This window comes from Geospiza fortis, unplaced genomic scaffold (genome assembly GCF_000277835.1).
Source record: "Geospiza fortis unplaced genomic scaffold, GeoFor_1.0 scaffold66, whole genome shotgun sequence".
Taxonomy (NCBI): Eukaryota; Metazoa; Chordata; class Aves; order Passeriformes; family Thraupidae; genus Geospiza; species Geospiza fortis.
Genome location: NW_005054312.1, coordinates 6,095,844 through 6,118,331, shown reverse-complemented (window position 1 = coordinate 6,118,331; position 22,488 = coordinate 6,095,844).

Below are 22,488 nucleotides of genomic sequence, written 5' to 3'. Positions count from 1 at the left end.
TGTGGATGAGGTAAAAAAAAATAATGATTTTTCATTATCTTTTCTGTATATCATTGCAGAAAAAAATAGGTTTTACAAATTGACTCATATAGTCATTGTTTTTCCTAGATGTTGTACTAACAGAGATAGAAGAGAGCAGGACAGAACTGCATTCTGTGATCATCACTTAATGCTGGAAAATGCAACCCTTAGCTGTTTATGACATATAGTACTGTAAATGGGCAAAAATACCTCTCAGGATCAAAGATGTATTTTGTTACAGCAGCTGTACAGAAAAGTGAAGATGATAATTTGCAAAGATGCCCCAAGAAAGGCAGGCAACTGCTAATTTACTCCAGATTCATTTCTGGTTCTCTGCTCTGTCATTAGAATTAAGACTCCCTTGCTTTGATGCAGAGAGGTATGACCTAATGAAAAACAAGATATGGTTTACTTTAAGATTTGTTGTAAAGAAACATCTCTTGAAACCATATAATGATTTTTCTGACAAGTATCCTCAAACATCCAAACAGACTTCAATTTCGTTTTATATGACTATATAAAAGATATATCAAGTTATATCAATTCAAGAATTTTATTAAAATATTTATAAATGTTTATAACTTTAATAAAATTAATATGAAATTAAGGTAAGTTAAAAACTATATCTATAGTTTATCCATATCTGATTACATACAAACAATATACATACTTGTAGTATTTCCATGGTTTTAATGTAGAAAGTAATGCAATATATTTCATGAACTCTGAAAAATGGAGAAAACCTGTAATGGACTATGAAACATTGGACCATAACACAGCACAGAACTTCCAAAGAATTACAGAATTGAAGAGTGGTTTGAGTTGGAAGGGACTTTAAAGGTCATTCGGTTCCAACTCTCTTGCCATGGGCAGGGATATCTTTCACTAGACCAGGTTGCTCAGAGTTCCATCCAATTTGGCCCTGAACACTTCCACGGATTTACATACTATATTAAACTGTTCTTTATGCAAATAACTCACATCATCCAATCTTCATCAAAATTTGATCTCTGAAAAAAACAAAATGTTCCTGAAAAAATACTTTTTCTTTTTTTTCTTTATTCTCTAAAAAGAAGTCCATCATTCCGTTCATGCATTTAATGCTGAAAAGGACTAGCTAACTTTTTTTAGTATTACTATCTTAAACATTAATTTAATAAGAAAAAATTTGCCATATCCAGTTTTTAAGAAAGTAGCCTTCTATTAATACATTTTATGCTCAAGCATATCATCAAGTGTAACTCATGTACAGCCAGGTTGGCTTAGTTATATTGTATGGTTTAGTTATACAAATAAAGCTATATTAAAAGACATTTTTAGGATATCATGAAATAACTTTTAGACAGATGAAAAGTGTTAGAGAATGTTAGCTAAGCAGTCATGAGAAGAAAGTCATAATTATATGTACTGTCCTTTGTTCTGTTGTATTATGTGTGAACTGGACATTTAGGTGGGTGAAAATATTCCTTTTCCTTCCTCCTTGCAGTAAAAAGGGTGTCATAGCTAAAGTAAAAAATATCATTAACAGCTTCATATGATGATTCACTGTCAATTTTCAAACATTTGGCAACTCATCTTTTTAATACAGTTTCATTTTTGACTACTAGGTGAACAGAAAACAGGGTTATTTCTTTTTCATAACTGGCAACAAGCAGCTATTGAAAGCATTTTGCTATTTCCATTACTTGAGGGAGGAGTGTTTGCAGACAAAATACATTTCCTTTTAAAATAATAAACAATTTTAAGAACAAAAAACCCCAAAAACTTCACGACCTCTCCTCCAAGCAAACCATTAACGGTTTTCTTCACTAAAGGATACATTTATGCTATACTGGAAATTCACAGAAGTGTTGGATTACCAACAAGTACCAAGATGCTAGAAAAATGAAAATCAAGAGACTTAAATGGATAATGTCTGATGAAATTGGAATAATTTTTTGTTGATTTGTATTGGCCATCACATCTTCTATATTTCTTAATTGTTTCATTTTTAATAGCTAATATTTTTGAAGAATCCTATTCCTGCAATCTACACCAGAATATTTTTAAGATAATTGCATTTTCAATCTTTAGGCAAATGAGAACTTATAAAATGTCTTTAATCTCTTCCCAGTTCTTTGACTGATTGTGGTTCTCCAGGATTGTGTCAGTGGCAAGATCTGATTGCGATACTCTCAGATATCATAAGAACACTTTTAAAGTTTGTTTCTTTCCCCAAAAATCATTCACCTAGGTAATAAGAAACTCACAGCTTTTTCCAACTCCACCAGAAGTTCCAAGGCTGCACTCAGAAATCTCACTGACAGCTGAGAACAGATCAGCACTGCAATAAAGCTAAGAGCTAAGTCTTCAGCAAAAACTGCTCGCTATCAGTAAAGATTTTCAGGTGCTTCTGGTAAGAGACTGAGGTCATGTCAGAACGAACTGATTTACATTATTGTTTGAAAAATACTCTCTAGTTTATTAATGTTTTAAATGTTTTTTTTCCCTGACTAAAAGCATTATTGTCTCAATTTTGAAGGAATTGACAGTTATTTTGTTTTTTAATGAATATCATTATAAGTTTTCTTTCACAGTTTTGTTCCTATATATATATATATATATATATAAAATGTAAAATTCTAAACTTGAGTAAAATATTTTTAACAACTGAGTGCAGATTTAACTCTTTCAAAGCTCTGAGACTGACATTGTTTCAGTACGGTGTTTCTTTAAGTTTAACTTGAAAACAAAGCAAAACTTACTGCTCACAGAGTAATGCTATATCCTCGGCACTTATACTATTGCTCTGCAAAGATGTACTCAGTGGATTCAGTCTTCAATTTATTCACACAGTAAATGAATTAAATGAGTAATACCTCTTATATAAATGGGAGATTATCAGCCTGCTTGGACCAGAGAGAGGGTAACTGGTGCTCAATCATGACCTATGATGAATGCAATTTGACACACATGGGATAGTCCTCTTCTTGTCCTTTCCACTCTGCCTCCTGGTCTGTTTCCTTTTCTCTGTAAATCAATTCTTTTCCTGGGGGAAGAACAACCAAAGAATAAAAAGGGCCTTAACAGACCATACAGCAGTCATTTCTAGAAAAAAAAAAAAGCAGAAAGCCTAAATTTAGTCTGTTTTGCTGTTCAGGGCTTCTATCTAGGGTTTATTAGCATTCCATAAGATCAAGAATTCTGTTTTCCTCCTTGTTTTGCTTGAACCTTGACCTTATTCTCTGCATTGAACAGTAACAGGATTGCATAAACATCTATGACCCTTTGGTCCAATTCCATCCAATTAAATTTACATAGTGCTAAAACATTCTTGTTTAGTTTTCAGTTGTCTATCTAAATTTAACAACACACTTTACTATCTTTTATGATATAAACATATGTCTACTGCCAGCATGTTGGTTATACTAACAGCAAATTCCACAATTATGTGATGCAACACCTTTTTCATATCTACAGCCTTTTGTGCCTATTTCATATGAATTTAAATTTCTGTCACTTTTTAAAAGCATTTTGAAAACTCTTATCTCTGTTTTCATGGATTAGGTTCCAAATGACTGTAGTTCCTCACAAATATTAAATACATAACCAGCGATACTGGTAATGTATTTAATTATTTATACATATACATATATATATACACATTATTACATACTATCTAAAGCATTAAAATTCAGTAGATTATCACGTACCAAGAATTAAAAGAGAAAATCTATTGCAGAGGAAAACAAAAGCTCTGTCTTTCTCAAAGACCGAAAGAACAGGTACACAGTTTGTAAGTCCGTGAAGTATGCAGAACATTTTGTGATTCAAAGGCTTAAAAAGAGCCTTTAGATCATGGATGATCATTATCATTATACATGTTCACCTACAACAAGGGCCAGAAGGAGGATCTGGGGTACTATAGGTCTGTCAGTCTGACTTTGGTGCTGAGAAAGGTCATGGAGCAGGTCATCCTGAGTGCCATCACATGGCACGTGCAGAACAGAACAGCCAGGAGATCTGGCTCAGCCAGCACAGGTTTAGGAAAAGCAAGTCCTGCTTGACCAACATGGTCTCCTCCTAGGACAAGATCACCTGCCTAGTGGATGAGGAAAAGGCTGTGGATGTTTTGGAGGGTGTAGAGAGGTGGATCTCCTTCCCCTAGCAACAAGTGATAGTACAAAAGGAAAAAACTTCAAGCTGAGCCAGGGAAAGTTTAGCTTGCATATTAGGAAAAAAATTCTTCACCAAAGGGATCGTTAAGCACTGGAATGGGTTTCTGAGGGAAGTGGTTGAGTTGCCATTCCTGGAGGAACCTAAAAGGCATGTTGACATGGTGCTTAAGAACACCATGTCTACATGGTTTATACTTGTTGGACTTGATTGTAGTATGTTTACAGTGAATGTGATGTTCTCCAACCTAGATGATTCCATGGTTTGCTCCTTCATTCAGAGAATCCATGCTGTGATTGTGTAGGACTTCAAGACCCAGAAGCTAATGTTGTATTCACAGAGAGAGAAGCACCTTGAAAAGCTCATGTTTTTTTATCATAACTTTCATTAGGTTTTTGGACTGCAACAGTGAAACATTGTAACAATGAAAACCACAGCAAATGACAATATTGAGTTTCAAACCCCCTCACACAACCCTAGAAAAATACAATCCCCTCACAAAACTATTCTTTGAATTCATAGGTCATGCACTATCCATGTTTTAGTCCAATAGTAATTAATAATAGAAGTATATACCATCTAAATGTGTTCATAGGAGTATTTATGCAATATTCATGTTTCTCTTAATTTTTTTCAACAGTAACATTTGGCAGATTGGAGTTTATTCTGAATAAATGGAAAGTGCATAATTTTCTATCACTCAACGCATTTTAGGCACTTAATAGCAATGTTCAACCATAGAAGAAAATTGTTCTGTTCCATATTCCAATGGAACTCAGGGGCAAGGTGGGGGGAATGGGGTGGGGAATGCAAACTTCTATGTACATTTTAATGCTTCCAGCAGATTTAACTAAATTTTTCCAGATTCTAAATTATATCTCTATGGTTGAGCAAATCTCTGGTAGAGATAAAATTCTGCAAATACATCTGTTTCTTAAGAAAAGTACTTATCTAACCACTCAGTGCAAATATCTCTGAAATGCTAAGCTGTCTCAGCTCCCTTCCATGAAAATGAAGGCTACGCAGCACCTCAGAGAATGAGGCTTAAGCTAATGCAGTTGGTCACCCATTTCTGCTTACATTTCAATGCAATTCTTTAGATAAAATAGAAAGAAAATCTTTAGGAAAACATTCCATTGATAATCTACTGCAAATACCTAATTTATATTAAGTTCTTCATTTATCCAAAGATATCTGTACCTCACCTGCTCCTATTTGAAAAGACTAGAGTTAATTCATGATACCTCATATAGCTTTCCAAATTACATTCATGTTTATGAAAACAGGAATTACCTGGAAAAAGTGGGAAAGCTGAGCATCAAACTTAAGCCTTTTTATAGTCAATTATACCTTCATCCAAGAATCATATTTTATAGTTTCATTACAAAAAACAAGCAAACAACAGAAACAAGTATAAGACATAATTATGCAGAAAAGAAGGCTTGACAGCAATTTCTAAATCAATAGCTCAAATCTAGGGAGAGCAGAGAGTAATATTTAAAATGAGCTCAAAGTAGTCCCAGAGTTATTGATTTGATTCCACTACAGCACATTTTCAGCAATTCTATTCTCTGCGAGTCTTACGGGTATAATTATTCTGTCCTTCAGGAACCATAGTGGTTAAAGCAAAAATGACAAAACTGAATAAATTTTGTCTTTTTTTTTTTAGTACCATATTGCCCTTTAATACTGCGTAGGAAGGATTTTTTATCTGTCATTTTTACATACTTAACAAAGAAAGAATGATTGAAAGTGGGTAGCTCTTGACAATTTTCAGGTAGGCTTATTCTTTCATAAGCTGTGCATCCAATATTCTTACATAAACCTAGTATGCTTTCTGTTGTCAGGGCATCCCCAAAAATAAAGACAACAATGACTTCATTTTCTCCTGTCAGTTTTTCTACTTATAAGAGAGGATAAAAATTATATCTACCAGCTAACAAACCTACCACACAAGATGTTTTGGAGGATGAACTTGTTGACAAGCTACATTCTGGAAGCCTGGTAAAGATCAAACATCTATTTAAATTTGCAATGCATGTGGATTTCTATGAAATTGTATACATGTCAGTCCCCAGTTATAATCTGAAAAACAATAGTTGCTCAAAGTTGAAATCCTCAATTTTTTTGTAAATACAAAAGTAGAGGCTTACATTTCAGAGCTATTGAACAGCTGTGAAAATCAGGACACCCTGGGAATGCGCAAGCCTGCTGCTCCATGCAGCACTAACACACATTCACAGGATGCACAGTAGCTGTCAGGACATTGCTCATTATACTACCGATGGAGTGTGCTGCAAATTACACTACATTATGTGTGGTATTCTCATCCAACGATCAGAAGAATGGGTTTCATTCTTTCCTTAGGCCAAACAGCATAGGGCTCACATATTATTTTGCTTGAAGTTGCTCTAAACACAAAAGTACGCAAGATGCTCTCCTCCTGCTTTAGTTAATACACTTTCCCATAGGGACATTAGATTAATCAGGCCAGTGACAGAAAATGCAAGACAGCTTATGATTATGTGTCCTCTTTTAGACCTACACAGAAGTCCTAATTAGTATTTAAAAATGTTGCAGTGTTAGTGTTTCTGATGGAGCTTTAGACTCCCTTGAGCTACACCACATGTAGAAGAGTAGAAAGATGAAGCAAATATATAGTACAACATCAATAATTTGTACATTGGAAGTTCTCTGTGTTTTAATGGCTTATCCCTTGTTGTACCCTCTGGTGCTGCTTATGGAATTCTCTGCACTGTATGATGTGTGCTGTAAGATTTAAAGCACACAATACACCAGATTAAGGCAGAAATCTTGGATGTGTCCTTTTTGAAATTTTCACCAGGATCTAAATAAACTGAAATCTCTATCTCTATGTGAACCATCTTTAAAAATCTTGTTAAGAATTTTATTCTTCTTGTCTGAAAGAAATTCAAAAGGATTTTCAAAACAACATAGTGAAAGTGCAGCATTCATTTTCCTTAAAAATAAATTCTCCTCCACCAAAGTAGACCCATCAGACATAAATACTCTGTAAGAATAATTTTCAGAAAAAAATTCAGTAATTTTCTATGCACTTGCCAAAAAGACTTCATGCATCTTGATATGCTCATATTCATAAGCACATAGACATATACATATTACAATATCTAAAAATCTCAGCCTATATGAAGTAGAATACCATCAGGCAGGGTGCTAAGAGAGAGAGATTGAGATACATCCAGGGACTATTTCATCTACATGTAAATATAGTCCAGATAGAATTTTCTTATCAGCATGCCATGATTTTGTATTCTGATCAATTATAAAAATTGGCTCAATCTGAGCAATGTGTTAAATGTATTTTAGTTCCACATTTGTAATTATGCATGCAAGTATATAACTTGATAGTGAGACTGTTCAAGCTGGCTCTGCCAGTTGAGATCCTTTATGGCATACATCCCCACTATTCTAGTCCTCAATAATGAAAATGTTTGACTTGGATTTGCTGCTTATATTTTCTACCAATAAAACTCATTCCTCTGTCTTGGGAAATACTGATATTTTAGATGTCCTCATTTGTTCAGAAGACCTACTAGGCAGCATTTTTTAAATTATATTATCTTCATATTATCCCCACAGTCCTCCTTAGCTAACTTCAAGGATAATTAATGAGTATTTCAAACAGGTTTTATTGAGAGTCATCTATCAGTTGGAAAGTTACAGTTTCTATATGTTGCAAATACCCACACATTTGCATTTCCTCATTAGGAAAGATCCCGATTCTGCTGTACCTCATAAGGGCATAGAAAATGATTTTACTAGCAGCTCAAATAACGTTTAATTTAATGATTCCAGATTCCAGAGACCTCGTTTTCTCCTGAAAAGTCTAAACTACTATAAATCACAGGAATCACATGCCCCTTCTCGTTTACCCCACTAGATTATAAACTTAGTAAATTACAGTAGCCTGAAATGTGAATTTGTCATGGCTTTTTAAAGATGATTAAAAAGGAGGAAAATCCAATTAGTTTAGGCTGTAATGTAAGCATTATGAATATGTTTACATTACAGCCTAAACAGTTCTTCTGAGAACTTCAGAAGAAATAACAATCTTACACTGCTTGTACTCAACCCTGTAATATTTAGATGTTTCCAGCTTTTGTTGTATGTATTCATACTTGCATCTTAGCTGTAAGGGTTCAAGATAAATGAGGGTTTCTTCTTTGAATTCAGCACAAAAAATATAAACTCTTAGGCATATCCTTTAAAAATGAATAGGAACGTTATATTTCAAAAAAATTATTGGCATAATATGAAAAGACTTGAACCCTAGTATCTTATATTCTTATTGACAGTAATCTCTTAACAAGCAGTCATATTTTATTAAAAATGCTCTAAAATCTAGTATGCATATAAACTTTTAACAGAAATTACATATCACTGTAGAGAAATTAGTTTTTATCCAGCATCTCATGAAGCCAATACAGTATTTACATTAATAATGCATTTGTGGTGGCTATTCGAGTGTTAAAGACTGAAGAAAACTCTTCTAAATTGGTTTATATTTGCTACAATAAGTAGACAGTAGCTAATGGAAATTATTTGGAAAGAGAATGTAATTAATATGATTTATCAAACTTTGGATCTTTTAGAAATTAAATAAGTTAGATAAACTGATTTTATCTGAAGTCAGTAACAATGTATATGAGATAAAAAAAGAATCATGTATGTTCAGAACTGGAAAATTAAAAATTAAGAATTTGAGGGCTGCTTTCACTGTAAGAAAAAATGGATTTTGAAAGTTTGTTCCAATATAAGCCTCTGAACTGGACATTTAGGGTCTATACTCTCCTCTCAGGCTAGCAGGAACCAATTGCATACAAAGGTAGTTAAAATGACAGCATGTTTTAATTTTTTGCCTGCGTGTGCACGTCTCCATCTTTGTGTCTCTCCTTGTTTTCCTTATGTTTAGAAACAATAAAAATCCGGTGTGGTTATTCCTATTAGCACTGAAATGGTTGAACACATCCTTTAAAATTTCCACCTGTGTAATTTTTGTCCTTTATTTACTAGCTTCTTTAACTGCTAAAACTGCCTGCATAAAGCTATCTAGTGAAGCTGCTGCATACTCAGTGCTGTAGTCTTGACCTCCATTTAGTTCCCATTATTTTTCCTTTCCTATTTCTGCCTGTTCCCTTCTCTTGACAGCTGCTGGATATTCTGCCCTGGCTTCTGTGTATTCTTACCTTCTCTCTAATTCTGCTGCAAGGCGTAAACGTTCATCATCTCTTTCCCACCTGTGCAGAGGAGAGCATCATGCAGGGATGAAGTTATGAAATTCACTTTCTTCATAGTAGCCTGTGTGGTGCTGTGCCCTGTGTTAATGACTCAAACAGGGTTGATAGCACACATGCTTGGTAACACACCTCAGTGCTGCCTCCTGTTTTGCTCTCCACCACCTCTGCCTCACCAAAGTGAGGAGGAGGTGGGCAAGAAGTTGGGAGGGAACAGTCAGGACAGCTGGCCCCTACTGACCAAAGGGATATTCCACACCATTTGATATTGTGCTCAGCAGTAATAACTGGGGAGAAGGATAGAGAAAGAAAGGAAGGGACATTAATTTGTCTTCCCAATCAGCCATTATATGTGCTGAGGCCCTTATTCCCAGAAAGCAGATGGAAATCTGCCTGCTGATGGCAAGTACTGAATCAATTCATTATTTTGCTTCACTTGCACACACAGTTTTTGCTTTTTTCATTAGTTTAATTGTCTCAACCCAATTCCTTTTGCCTTCCTTAATTTTTTTCCTTCCCATCTCCTGGGACAGAGGACTGACTTAAAGGGTGGGAGTTTAGCTGTTGGCAAAGGGCAACTGACTACATGGTCTGTTTTTTATCCAGTCTGGATTTGTGTCACTTATTGACACGAATTTATCTTCTGTTCCTATATAAGTTATTCCCAATAATTCCAGTCCTTTTTTCTTCCTGTGCAGAAAAAAACCTCAAGACTTTAGTCATGAGTTTTCCTCATGGATGTCTATTTGAACACAGCTAACATAATTCTCTGACTCCTCCCTTGCATTAAACTTACTTGTTACTATCTTCCTTGAAAAATCTGAACACCTACAATATCTTCATAAAAAGAACAATGACTTTGACTGCAATGCTTCATGAATAAACTATGTCAAAATCCTCATAAGTTTTTAAAAAGGAATAAGATAAACCCCTTTTTGTCCATTATAGCATGCATCCACATTATTATTATTAGCTACCATCGTATGCTTTCTCCAGAAAAATTCTGTCTTGACCCAGTTGTATCCATGCTCATGCAAGGACCATTTTCCAAGAAAATTTAGTGTGCACTGTTTAAACACATACAGTCCAATCCACACAAAATACATAATTCGACAGATTATCATAACTATAGCAGACATACATTTAAGCCTTCATTCAGCAAAGTACATATAGTCAGAAGGGTATTTGAGCATATCTTCAGACAGACAGCAAGACAGCAATTAATGAACTACTGAACCATACACAGCACAATGAGAGAATATTTTGCCTGTTATTTCTTCAACTGTCCTGAATGCACACTTTCATAAATAATTAATCAGACAGCTATTATCTGATTTTCTGAAGAGATTGCAATATTGAAAAAAAGTCTTGCATCTCTTTCATGGTTCATTTTGAAAAAGGAGCTCTAAGTACAAATCTAGACCCAGTAAGTTATGTGTTATGTGCAGTAAGATGGATCAAGAAGCATGTTCAGCATGAAGAGAACCTGAGAGTGCAGCAGATAACTCTGGCAGGGAAACTGATCACTAGAGCTGATTGAACATTGTAAAACACAGTGTGCATATATTTATTTAATGCTGAATTGCTGTCTGCTTCAACAATATGCCTTCTTATTAAGACTTATTCATGCGCATTTGTGGAGGGTGGTTTTAATTCCCATAAATTTTGAAGAAAGGTTGTCTAGTACATAAGGTCTTATATTCACGGGTGACCAAAAGCATCTGTGCCACAAAAAAAATCTTCTCTTTATTAAAAATAATGTTATCTGTACAGTCAGCAACCATAATAAACCAATGATTTAGAAGATAAAGGAAAGAGCCCACAATCTTTAAGTAACATTTCTAGAGAAGAACATATGTCACACGTCTAGGTTCCAGATAACAGATGATCTGAATGTCCACCTACTTATAGTCTGAAGATACTTCTAGACATATAGAAGTGCCAGAAAACAGCTTACTATGGAAATAACTTATACCTTAAGTTTGTCATCCCTTTTGTACAAGTATAAATTGCTACATCAACAAAAATTAATGAAGTATGTTCTCAAAGAAGACTAAAGAAAATGCTCAATTCATGTTGAATATTCACTATGATTGCTTATTTATCTCCTGTCTTTAGTGCAATACTCAGACCCCTTTTCAGTATCATCCACTTGCTCTTGTCTATTGAGAGTCCTTAAGGAAGACACTACCCAAACATTGATGGAAAAAGAAAGCTCATCTATACTATGACACACATAGTCAACACTAGGTATCTTTCCTAACAGTAATGAATTTCCATTGCTGTTAAGCACCATTGATGCACAGTATGACGGAAAATCTTAGCACTTTTATTAATTAAAGGAATAGAAAAATTGGAATGGAATGGAATGGACTACCTGTAGGAGTCCTAGTTAATTTTTTACATTATCTCTACTTAATTTTAACATTATCTCTGTTGTATATACATATACGTTTCTTTACTTTAGATACGTAAATGACTTATGATTTGAAAAAGTCATTTAGAGTCAGCAGAAATTACATCTGTGCCTTAAGAGAATAGGCTCTTACTCTTTATAATTGATTCATTAACCATGTGCACAATACTGTGGGCACAACTTTAATTGCATTAGATTCAGATGAGTGTCTGTCTCAACATTTCTTGTAGTGTTTACATTTTCTTCAACTTGCGCAATTTGTGATGTGCTTATGTGTGCATTATGCACTTGTGAAGGACGTTTCAGGTTCAGAAGGACATTATCTCCCTATCTCCTGTCACATTAAACCAGAATATCAACAACTTTCAGTTCCTATTTCTCGCCTGCCTCCCTGTCAGGGTATTCACACTTCCAAGGTGGATGCCCAGGATGCCCATATAATGCATGTTTAACTAAAAAAAAAAGCAAAGCAAAGCAAACCAACAAACTCTCCCCCCCACCAAAAAAAAAAAAAAAAAAGGGATTTCTACAAGCCAGGAAGTCACCATTCCCCAGCACAAAATACCAAGAAAAGTAATAGCTCTTTGCCGCATTTTCTCAACCACTGTGATACTTTCAGCCAGTTATTACTCATGGCCATGTCTTTACTGGAGTTAGACACCTGAGCTATACTTAGCCTATAAAAAGACAGCAATACTGCTGCTTCCTAAATGCTCAACTAGGTCAGAACGTTAGCAGATATAAGTTTTTACACTTCCTGAGAAGTGTCACTTCCATTGAAACTCTTCTACATTCTAGAAAATATGTAAATAATCGTTGAACCATGGAGAATGGGGAAATAGCTCTGCAGCCAATGAAGCAGCATACTTGGAAGACCTTCAGTCTGCTCCCTGCATCAGTATCTAAGCATAACATAATGCCTGTGCTCTTTGCAAATTGTTTTTTTCACAGCTGAACTTTTATTCGAATTAAGCAACTTTCTTTTTCTCATTTACAAACCAAATGGACCATCCCAGGCCTTTTCCATTTATTTCTGGTAAGCACAAATCTCAACAGAATTGCTTGCGCTACTCAGCAGCTTTCCAGGACTATAAACACAGAACAAGGTGTTTCTAAGACAAAACAATTTTGTTTTTTTGGTTTTTTTTACATTTGGAATAATTTTCCAAATGTTAAGAAGACCACAATCCTATACTAATCATCTACTGCAGAACATTCACAGGTCCATTCTAAGTCCTAAATCAGATATTTATCTTTAAAGTACATCTGTTTTCGAAGTTGTGTCACGTGCAGCTACCGTGAACTTGAAGGAGGAGTAAATATAGAAACAAGTCCACATTTTCATTTCAGAAACTCAGTTGAGCCAGAAGCTAGAAAGGAATTTTTGACAAACTTTTACACAATTCTTCCTTATTATGAACATCCATTTTACCAAATAAATAGTTTTGTGCGAGCAAAAATGAGAAAAGACAGGAATCTGGTCACATGTTTTCACCTACTGTATAAAACTCAGAAATAGTAACAAATAATGTATAGAAGAATGTTACCTCTTTGGAATCTTACACTGTTTTGGTGCCTGAGACAAGGAAGTAACCTGTACTTTCTGAAATGTAATGAATCAATCTCCTAAATTCATTCAGAAATGCATTGTCGTGTACAAATATAGACTCAAAACACTTCACTAAAGCTTGAGGCAGAGAGACATTTTTTTCTAGAAAACAAAATAGGTAAAATAGAATGAGCTATGTGTGCAAGTGATTTGATGTTACAACGTTTTGATCTCGCTGGAGGTTTTGCCTAATTATAATAAGAAGTATGTAAAATTGTAGTTTGTATCTGTTAACCTCCCATCATGTGTTTTAATCTGGGGGGTGATATTCCTTGTCTCTATTGTCCTTTTCTTTCTCAAAACTTTTCATATGTCTATAAAATCAAATACTTGTGTTTGTCATTTCACATGTCCATCAACACCTGAAAGAAGCAGAAACTCTTGCTCATCTTGTGTAGACATATATCATAAATGGGGAAAAGAGGAACTGTCCTAACAATTCAGTGGTTTCAAAATTTAATGTTTTTCCTCTCTGAAGGAATTCCTGTTTTATTGACTTCCTGAGTTGCTTATGGGGGCTGAAGCACCAGTGATATAGACTGCTACACTCTGGGCTTCAGACCCAAGAGGATTATTGTTGGCTAAAATGAGACTTTCTCTGCAAAATATTCCAAAAGGGATCACTGCTGGCTAAGATAAACCTGGGGATACTCTCTACAAAAGACTGTGCCAACATGACTTGACAAATGTCTTGAGGTTTCAGATGCTAAGAGTCTAAAAATATTGAAAAGAATTATTACTGAAGCAAGAAATTTTAATTGTTTGTGTTATTGACAGGTTTTTGTGACATCCGAGTCACTCAAGAGTATTGATTTTGCATAAAAAATATCTGGTAACAGGAATATAAAATATTATTCCTACTGAGGAAGTAAAAATAGCCCTGACAGGAAGATGCATTATGTTATTTCTTAACATGTGCACAGTTTCTGAAACACAAATTCCTGGTAGAATATATATACATTTAAAAATAGGATAAATAAATTTAAAAAATAAACTGCTTCTCTGTTTTTGAAGAATAAATATTCTGTAAGATAATATTAGTCAGCTTTAAAGACCTTTAATTGTTTTGAATGTTTTAAAAAAAGAGATAAAAACATATAAAAAGACTGTGTATAATATGTAGTCCACTTACAGCAGTCAATCCCAAAAGATATCATTAAAACCAAAATTCAGACTTTAAAAATAGATTAAAAATTCAAGGTTTATATAGCTGGTAATACAAATTTTAAAAGGGTGGGGGGGAGGGACGAAAATGTGAGAGATCAATTTTCAAGGGAATATATAGAAGTTAAGTGTTTAATTCTCCCTAAAATCTGAGCTCCAGGTTTATATATATTTTATACAGATAGACATTAAAACTATGAAAACCCTTACAAAATAGGAAATTAAACACTCTGGAAATTAAATGACATTTTGACATGGTGTACTATGCATAGATAATCTACAGCATAAAGACCATATCAAGAATGGCCTTTATGAATTCTGAAAAAGAATTAAGCTGAATCAGAGTTACCACCTCTCAAACACCAAGAAAACCAAGTAGGATGAAATGATTTCCATTATTTTTTCTCCTACTTCTTATCATCTCTATTCACAATTACTAATTTGAGATGATCTAGGGGATAGCTTCATCTATTTTTACATTTGTATGCAAGATTTACAAAGATTCATAAGAGAAAATTCTTATGAAGAGGCAGAAAAAATGGACCTAAGTTTTTGCTAAACCAATCATATTTGTGAGCAGCAAACAGCTCACATTTAAACTTTGAAGTGTAAATATGTACTCATAATTAGACTTTTAATAATTCATTGATGTTCAGATCTAAAACATGAAACCCATTTATATATGATGAAGAGGGAAGGCAGGAGGGAGGAGACAGGCTGGAAAGTCTGGGAATTGTAGCTGGATGACTGCTTTTGGCTGCAGGGAAGGTGAATACTAATGTGCAGCAAACTTTATCTCCTAGGACATTGAGTTAACAAGTCATTCCAACACCATTTTTTGGAGAAGAGGTACATTACCTACTTTGTGGTTTCCTTGCAGTGAAGTTACCATCCGTGACTTGGAATCCAATGGGTTGAAGCTCTTCGCCACGGCTGACAAATCTAGTATAAAAAAAGAAATATTGTCCTACTCCCCTTCACAAAATTATTCTTTGTTTCAAGGAAACAAGTGGAGTGATTAGAATTTTTTAGCTGTTTTCTGAGATCACAAAAAGAAGGTAAATCCATACTAATGCTCCTCCATATATGTGTGTGGATTGATCTTGCATTTTTAGCCACTGTGAATACACAAAAACCCACCCATTGTCTCAGTTAGATGCTTAGAGTCTACGTGAGATCATCCATGACATTTTCAAGAGGTCTGAAGAAGAGGTATTCAGTTCTTGTGACCATAAACTTCAACTGAAAAATTACCAGATTCAATATCATACACTGATCTACTAACATCAGTCTCTCAGTTGCTTCATGACAGTCAAAAATATTATGTGTTTTCATTAAAATTGTGCTCTCTGAAAGCAAGACTTTTAGGTCTGTCTTCAGTATAAGAAATATTTAATTTGCATAGTCTCATTTCAGTTTGTGAGAGATAATCATGTACTTATGACCCTGAAAAAGACAAATAAAAAGGATGTAAAAGTTCAGGAAGGATCACCTCCACTTAGAGATAACACCTCTGAACACTTCAAAATGAATTGTAACTACGTTTTAAATCATCCTGTCATCCCTCTGGTATTAATACAGGTTTAGCTACTCAGGGTGTCTTTTTATTAATGCTTTCAAGTTTTGCTTTGATTTGAGGAGCAACACAAATATTTCCTCATTATTCACTGTTCTTTCCATTCGTAAGAGTCGGAAATTTTATTCTTGTTTTAAATACCTTTGAACACAGATTCTCTTGAACGTCAGAAATGAGGCAGCCTAGAAGAGCAAAGAAGCATTGACAAACAAAGGAAATTTTCCTTTTTACTACCTATTTGATAAGTGTTTACTGCAACTTCTGTATGTTTCATGTTTTTTGCCCTACTGTGTGAGCATGAATCCCCCAGTTAAAAACAACATCAGGTTCTTTTGGCTCACCCCTCCTGTGTTACATGTGGCTTGTGCTATCATTCAAACACAAAAAGGAACAAACCCTGTGCCAGCTGGGGAAAGTGTGCTCATTGCTCTTGAGCAAAGACTGAGAGCACTGTCTTGAAATTATAGAACAGCTGAGCCTGAGGAAGAAAGAAGCAGAACACTGAAGCCTTGGCTTTACACATCTGAGTACTCTAAATGACTTGAGAGGTTTTGGTGGATTGGGTGGCTTTTATTGCTTCTACAATCAGAAGGCTTAGATCTCCTGCCATAATGCATACCACAGTGTCAGTGATGTTCACCCAATAATTCCTGCATGAGGCATGAAATGGCAAGCCTTGGGTGAACAATGCAAGTTTACATCCTTTTACTGCAACAGTTAGAAAATACAGACCTCACTTCCAATCTAAACTTACAGTGTTTATGCTTTGCTCTCAAGAGGTTCCATTTCTTGGTATGTTAGAAAGCCATGAATTATTAGACAATTCTTTTTATCACTTTGACTTTATTTTAGATGGATAGAAAAGAGCTTTTTAACTCTTTCTAGAATTCAAAACTTTCTGTTACTGCTCATGTGCACACTAAAACTGATGCTATGTTTTCATCACAGATAGAGCAGGTCATGACAGAATATCAGAAGTCTGTAGAATTTAATATTTTAACAAGTACCTGAAAGGGTTTTTTTTAGAAGCATTGAATCAATTAATGAGGGCCATAATGTTTCAAGCTGTGTTTTCTCTGACCACAAGAAATTATAATGTGATCTGGCAAGTTTTATGAAAAAAGGAATCTGCTCATCATTCAAGTACAAATATAAACTGATATGCATACTTGTAGAATGATAAACTTGGCTTACAGAAATGACCATGAAATTAAGGAGAGATTTGAAAAGTAAATTCATTCTTTAACTGAAAATAAGTGTTCCCAAATACTTCTCTGTTATATTTGTGCAGCATTACTCATTACTGCCCAATTTTAATTTAGCAGTAGATTGCATCTTGATGTGATGTTATCCTGTTCAATTCAAGTCTTATCTAAGCAGTTTTTCTCTTCTGTTTTATTGCAAAGTTTTTGATTTTGTCACATAAAATGGAGAAATTTGTTATATGTTAAATATTGGAGAAGAAATAACCTCTTCAATTACACAATTGCAGATGTCCTAGGTGGACATGTGTTATCTTTTGGTTCTACTCTTCTACTCTTTAGGCAACAATGTTTCATTTGGAAAACATTTCTCTCCTTTTTATATGTGCCATTGCAGCACTACGTGCCATCAAAACTAATAGCTCACTTTTGGTATTTACATCAAAACATTTACATCTATATCAGGCTCACTTTGGAGATTCATTTCTATTTATCAAAGTATTTGTTATTTTAATATACAGTTTAGTATTTTATGAATCAGTCAGTTTTTTACATATTCATTATAAAACAAAGACAGTTATAAAACACTAGCAGCACCAAGAGCAAAATTTAATTTTCCTAAAAGCTGAAAGTTTTGGGTTGCAAAATTTTGTGGTGAAGACAGAGTAGGAGGAGAGCTGAGAGAGGTGAGTAAAGTGTGAGGGAAAAGGGGGAGGACATGGGGAAAGCATATGGGAAGGGCTTTTCTGTCTTTTAACATTTCTTGTTTCCTCCTATCACCACAGTTCCTGACAAAAGTAAAACCTGCTGTTGTCACTCTTGGGAGAAGAACAGTGGGCTAGATAGACTTTCAGTCCCACATAATAGAGTATTTATCAGGTTCTCACTTTTTTCTCACTAGAAATTAAAAAAAAAGGAATATTTTATGGTAAGCAGAATAAAACACTGAGAAATGTATACACTAAAACACACGTTTTACTTAGACAAGTGTCATGCTTAAAGACAGAGAGCAAACCACAATGAACAAAAGTTAAATTATCAATCAAAGCCAATGATTTACTCAAATGTCAACCTATTGCCACTACCAGATTTTAACCACATGATCCATGTTCCCATGACTGTCTGCAGTTATTTCTGATATCCAACTCAGGACTATAATGACTGAGAAAACAGACTAAGTAAAATCAGAAGAAAGTCAGTAGCAAATGCTAAACTGGAATTAGCAAAATTCAGGATATCAGTCCCTAAGAGAACACAGTAGATTTTATTTGAACCTTCTCCAATTTTCTTTATTATTCCCAGCTAGTGCAGAAGAATTGGATAAAGTATACCAATAGTAATTACGGCAGCAAAATACACAAATATAAAATAGGCATTAATCCTCCCGAGTATAGTATGGAAGGAAGGCCTGTGGTCTCAGTTTCAGGTCCCCTGCCTAGAAAACACTGCTCACATTCCTGTTCTTTACAACTCCTTTCTGTTTGATAACAATAAAATATTCTATTTAGTTTTGCCAACTAATAAAGAATCCAGATGGTTTTGTGCCAGGGACACGTCTTTCTTATTACTAATTCACAAAGTACTGTATCACTTTCAAACTTTGTCATCTGTGATTTGGTGTTCCCCTTCCAAGCCATGGATACTAATAGCACATAGACAATGAGCAATTACTTTGTTCTCTCTCTGAAAATACAGCAACTCAGTTTGTGGTGTATTTGTCAGACTTACTACCTTGCTCTTTAAAGTGTGTTACATGGATTTTGTGTTATTTTTCTCTCTAAATTAAAAAGTTATATTATACTATAGTACCACTACTGTGAAAATTCTTTACTCTTAAAAAGTTTCTCAAAGATCTGCGATTGAGGGGGGATTTTTTTCCTTCCATTTATCCATTTTCTCTTAAGTAGTTGTATTACATTAAATGCTGTAATTTTCCTTTTTTTCTTGGTTAGTTATCAATTTCCTTCCTACTCTTAAACAATATATAGTTTAAAAAATATGAGTGTTTTCAACTTCTTTCTTTTCTAAAATGGTTTTAATGTGACTCCCAGAAACCTTTTGCATTTTCCCTTCTGTTATTTTTTCTCTATAATATTTAGATGGCAGTTTTTTTCCATAATGAAATCATTCCTAATGAAAAGTTTTTCTTACACCTTGGACAGCCTCTTTTGATTGATGAATATATAATCTATAATTTTTAGAAAGTCTAGCAATATTTAAATATTGGTAAATATTTTAGTAAGCCTCTCTGATTAAAGTCCCCTATGATGATGAAGGTGTGCCATTTTCTTTTTTTTTTCCCTAAAATAACAAATATGTCCTTAGGAAGCCAGTCATCACCTTTCAGCCTCATACAGAAAGAGATTTCTTGCATAAAATGTCTCCTGATTATTTTCATCCACTGACACAGCCCACATTCATTAATGTCTGATTTCTCATATAGGTGCTCACAGATGAGGAATTTCTCAGGCTTTGGATTACAGTCACCCCAACAATTACACCGATGAATTATTTGAATTATGAATTAATCCCGTGTCAAAATTTTGAACTAGATCTTTCATCTTTCACTTTTGCAATGTGTTTCAATATCTTCTACCTCCACAAAGCACTTCAATATGAAACCACAGCTGGCTAAAAGAAGGCCCTGGGCAGTAAAACAGTGCCACTCCTTTTTAATGCAGTTTAAGCAATGTTTTGCAGTCTTCCCATGTGATAATGGACTTCTCACTGGGTTTGCCCAGTACAATAAGCCCAAATTCCCCTTTCTCTCTTAACTCATGCGTCATTTCATTATTACCAGTTATATTAACTGTGTTTGGTTCTTGTTGGCTTTTTTTGTTTTGTTTTGCTAGGATGCCTACACAGTGCAATACTAAAAGCTCAAAAAGCATCACAAACCATGCTAACAGGATGTAAGTAGACTCTTAAAACCATCTTCAGTTCATTTTCTCCAAAAGTACCTCTCCTTGCTTTCATATTTGTTCCGTAGCTTGTCACTTAAAGTTTAACCTTTTCACACACGGCCTATACACTCATTTTCACTGCCCAAATCAGCCTACTTGCAGCCTATTTTTACCTTTCTGACTTGATCCAACCAAAACCAAACTTGATTAGCTGTTGCAGTCTATCCTGTAAAGTCTGTATAATCAGAGTGGCAGTTTTCAACCAAAGCAGAAGAGAATTCAATCAACCAATTATATAATCCTGAGTATATTCATTTAATAAACTGTTCACTATGGCAGGAAGGTGGAACAATGATCATTTTTATGTACCTTGCCAAGCTGTCCTAAGAACTTAATAATAAAGCCTCAAATAATGACACAGTATGTCCTTTCCTTTTTATCTATCCACAGATTTATATTTGGTGTAATAATTATTAGTGTACTTCAATAAAAAATAATCAGACAAAAATTTGCCACCCCTATTAAATTTATAACTAACAATTTTCCATAGGATGATGATGGAAACTCTGCTGATTGCCTAGTTGTTCCTGAATTCAATAACTTCTCTTACCTAAGTAATGTTACATCAGATTTGTTCATGCTTAAGGCATGGAGAATACTCCTGATGCAATATCACCATTTAAAATATCAAATGTCTTTGGAAATAATGTAGTTCCAACACTCTGTCCTCTGTAGCTGCAGGGATACTTGAGAATGGTGACTTAACATCATGACATACTGGGAAAAGTGGGATCTAGATTATAAAGTCACTTTTATTTTCTTTTTTACCAGAATTTTTCAATCAATATCTGCTCTTAATAAAAAAACGCTGTCTCTAAAAATTCTTTACCAAATTAAGGAAACAGTTTGTGGAGGGAAAAGTAAAAAAGCCTCCAAAACTGTAAAGAAAGAAAATTTACTGGATATGTGTATATTTACTGAACATATGTCTATATGGTGTAGACAACAAGTTCATTGGAGCCTGACATTGCAATAATATAGATCAGTAGAGAAAAGGGACCTCAGGACCATGGCATGCTTCTACCATCATTATCAGAGAATACATGTACATCTCCTGATGCCTGCAGAAAAAAACTTGGATCTGCAATAACCCAGAGCAAATGAATTATAAAATACAGAATATAACTCGCTGCTCTTCTTAGTGACAAACAGATGCACCAAATTTTAACAAGTCAGGCCTTGATCCAAGAAGATCCTTTCAAATTTTGAGTAAAGACGCCCAGTGTTTAACTGGCATTATCTCTGACTACATTTTTTTAATGTTGGAGGACATGATTGTGTAAACTTAATTGGATTTCTGTGGCTAAAAAGAAATTTCATATAATGGTGAAAAAATTTACTTTTCATATCATTCTGTCAAATGCTCATATTTGGAGATGATAAAAAGTTAACTAGAGTAAGCTCTTCTAATCAGTAAGTGGCAGCCAAGTTATGTGACATATTGTCAGAGATTATACAGTTCTTCATAATATAAAAACAGAGAATTGTCTGTCTTCATCAGACTAAAAGGAAATTCCTACTGTCCCATTCCTAATGGAAATGTACTTCTGCCAAGACAAGGGAATTTTAAGCACCCTGGAGAAGAAGTCAGAGAAGATTCTATCATCAATACAGAACCACACTGTCTTCACACCATGTCTCTCTCTTAAACAAAACCACAAATGAAAATCCACCAAATTCCCAATCCTTTTAGGCTAGACTGCAGTAACTGAAGTTCACATCCAATCAATGTAAATGTTATTAGGTTGTGTGTTCCATTTTGCCTGTTCTAGCTGACTGGATTGTTAAGTTAGAGCACAGAAAAGCAATGTACTTTGGTTTGCTTTCAAGGACTAAGGATTACCAAGTGACAGAATCATTAAAAAATTCCTAAGGAGAAAAAAATTACAATTGACACTAACATTAATCTTGAAAAAAATCCCATCAAATTGAGTTGGCCAGAGGCACTGACTACAAATATTTTTAAAAATCATTATGAATAGTTCTTGGACTATTTAAAAATCACCCAGATAGGAAAAAAAGGCAAGAAACAAGAATATATGTGCAAATCACGGAATGCAGAAGAACAAAATCTCTATTTGGCAGAAGGTAAATCTAGTATGAAAT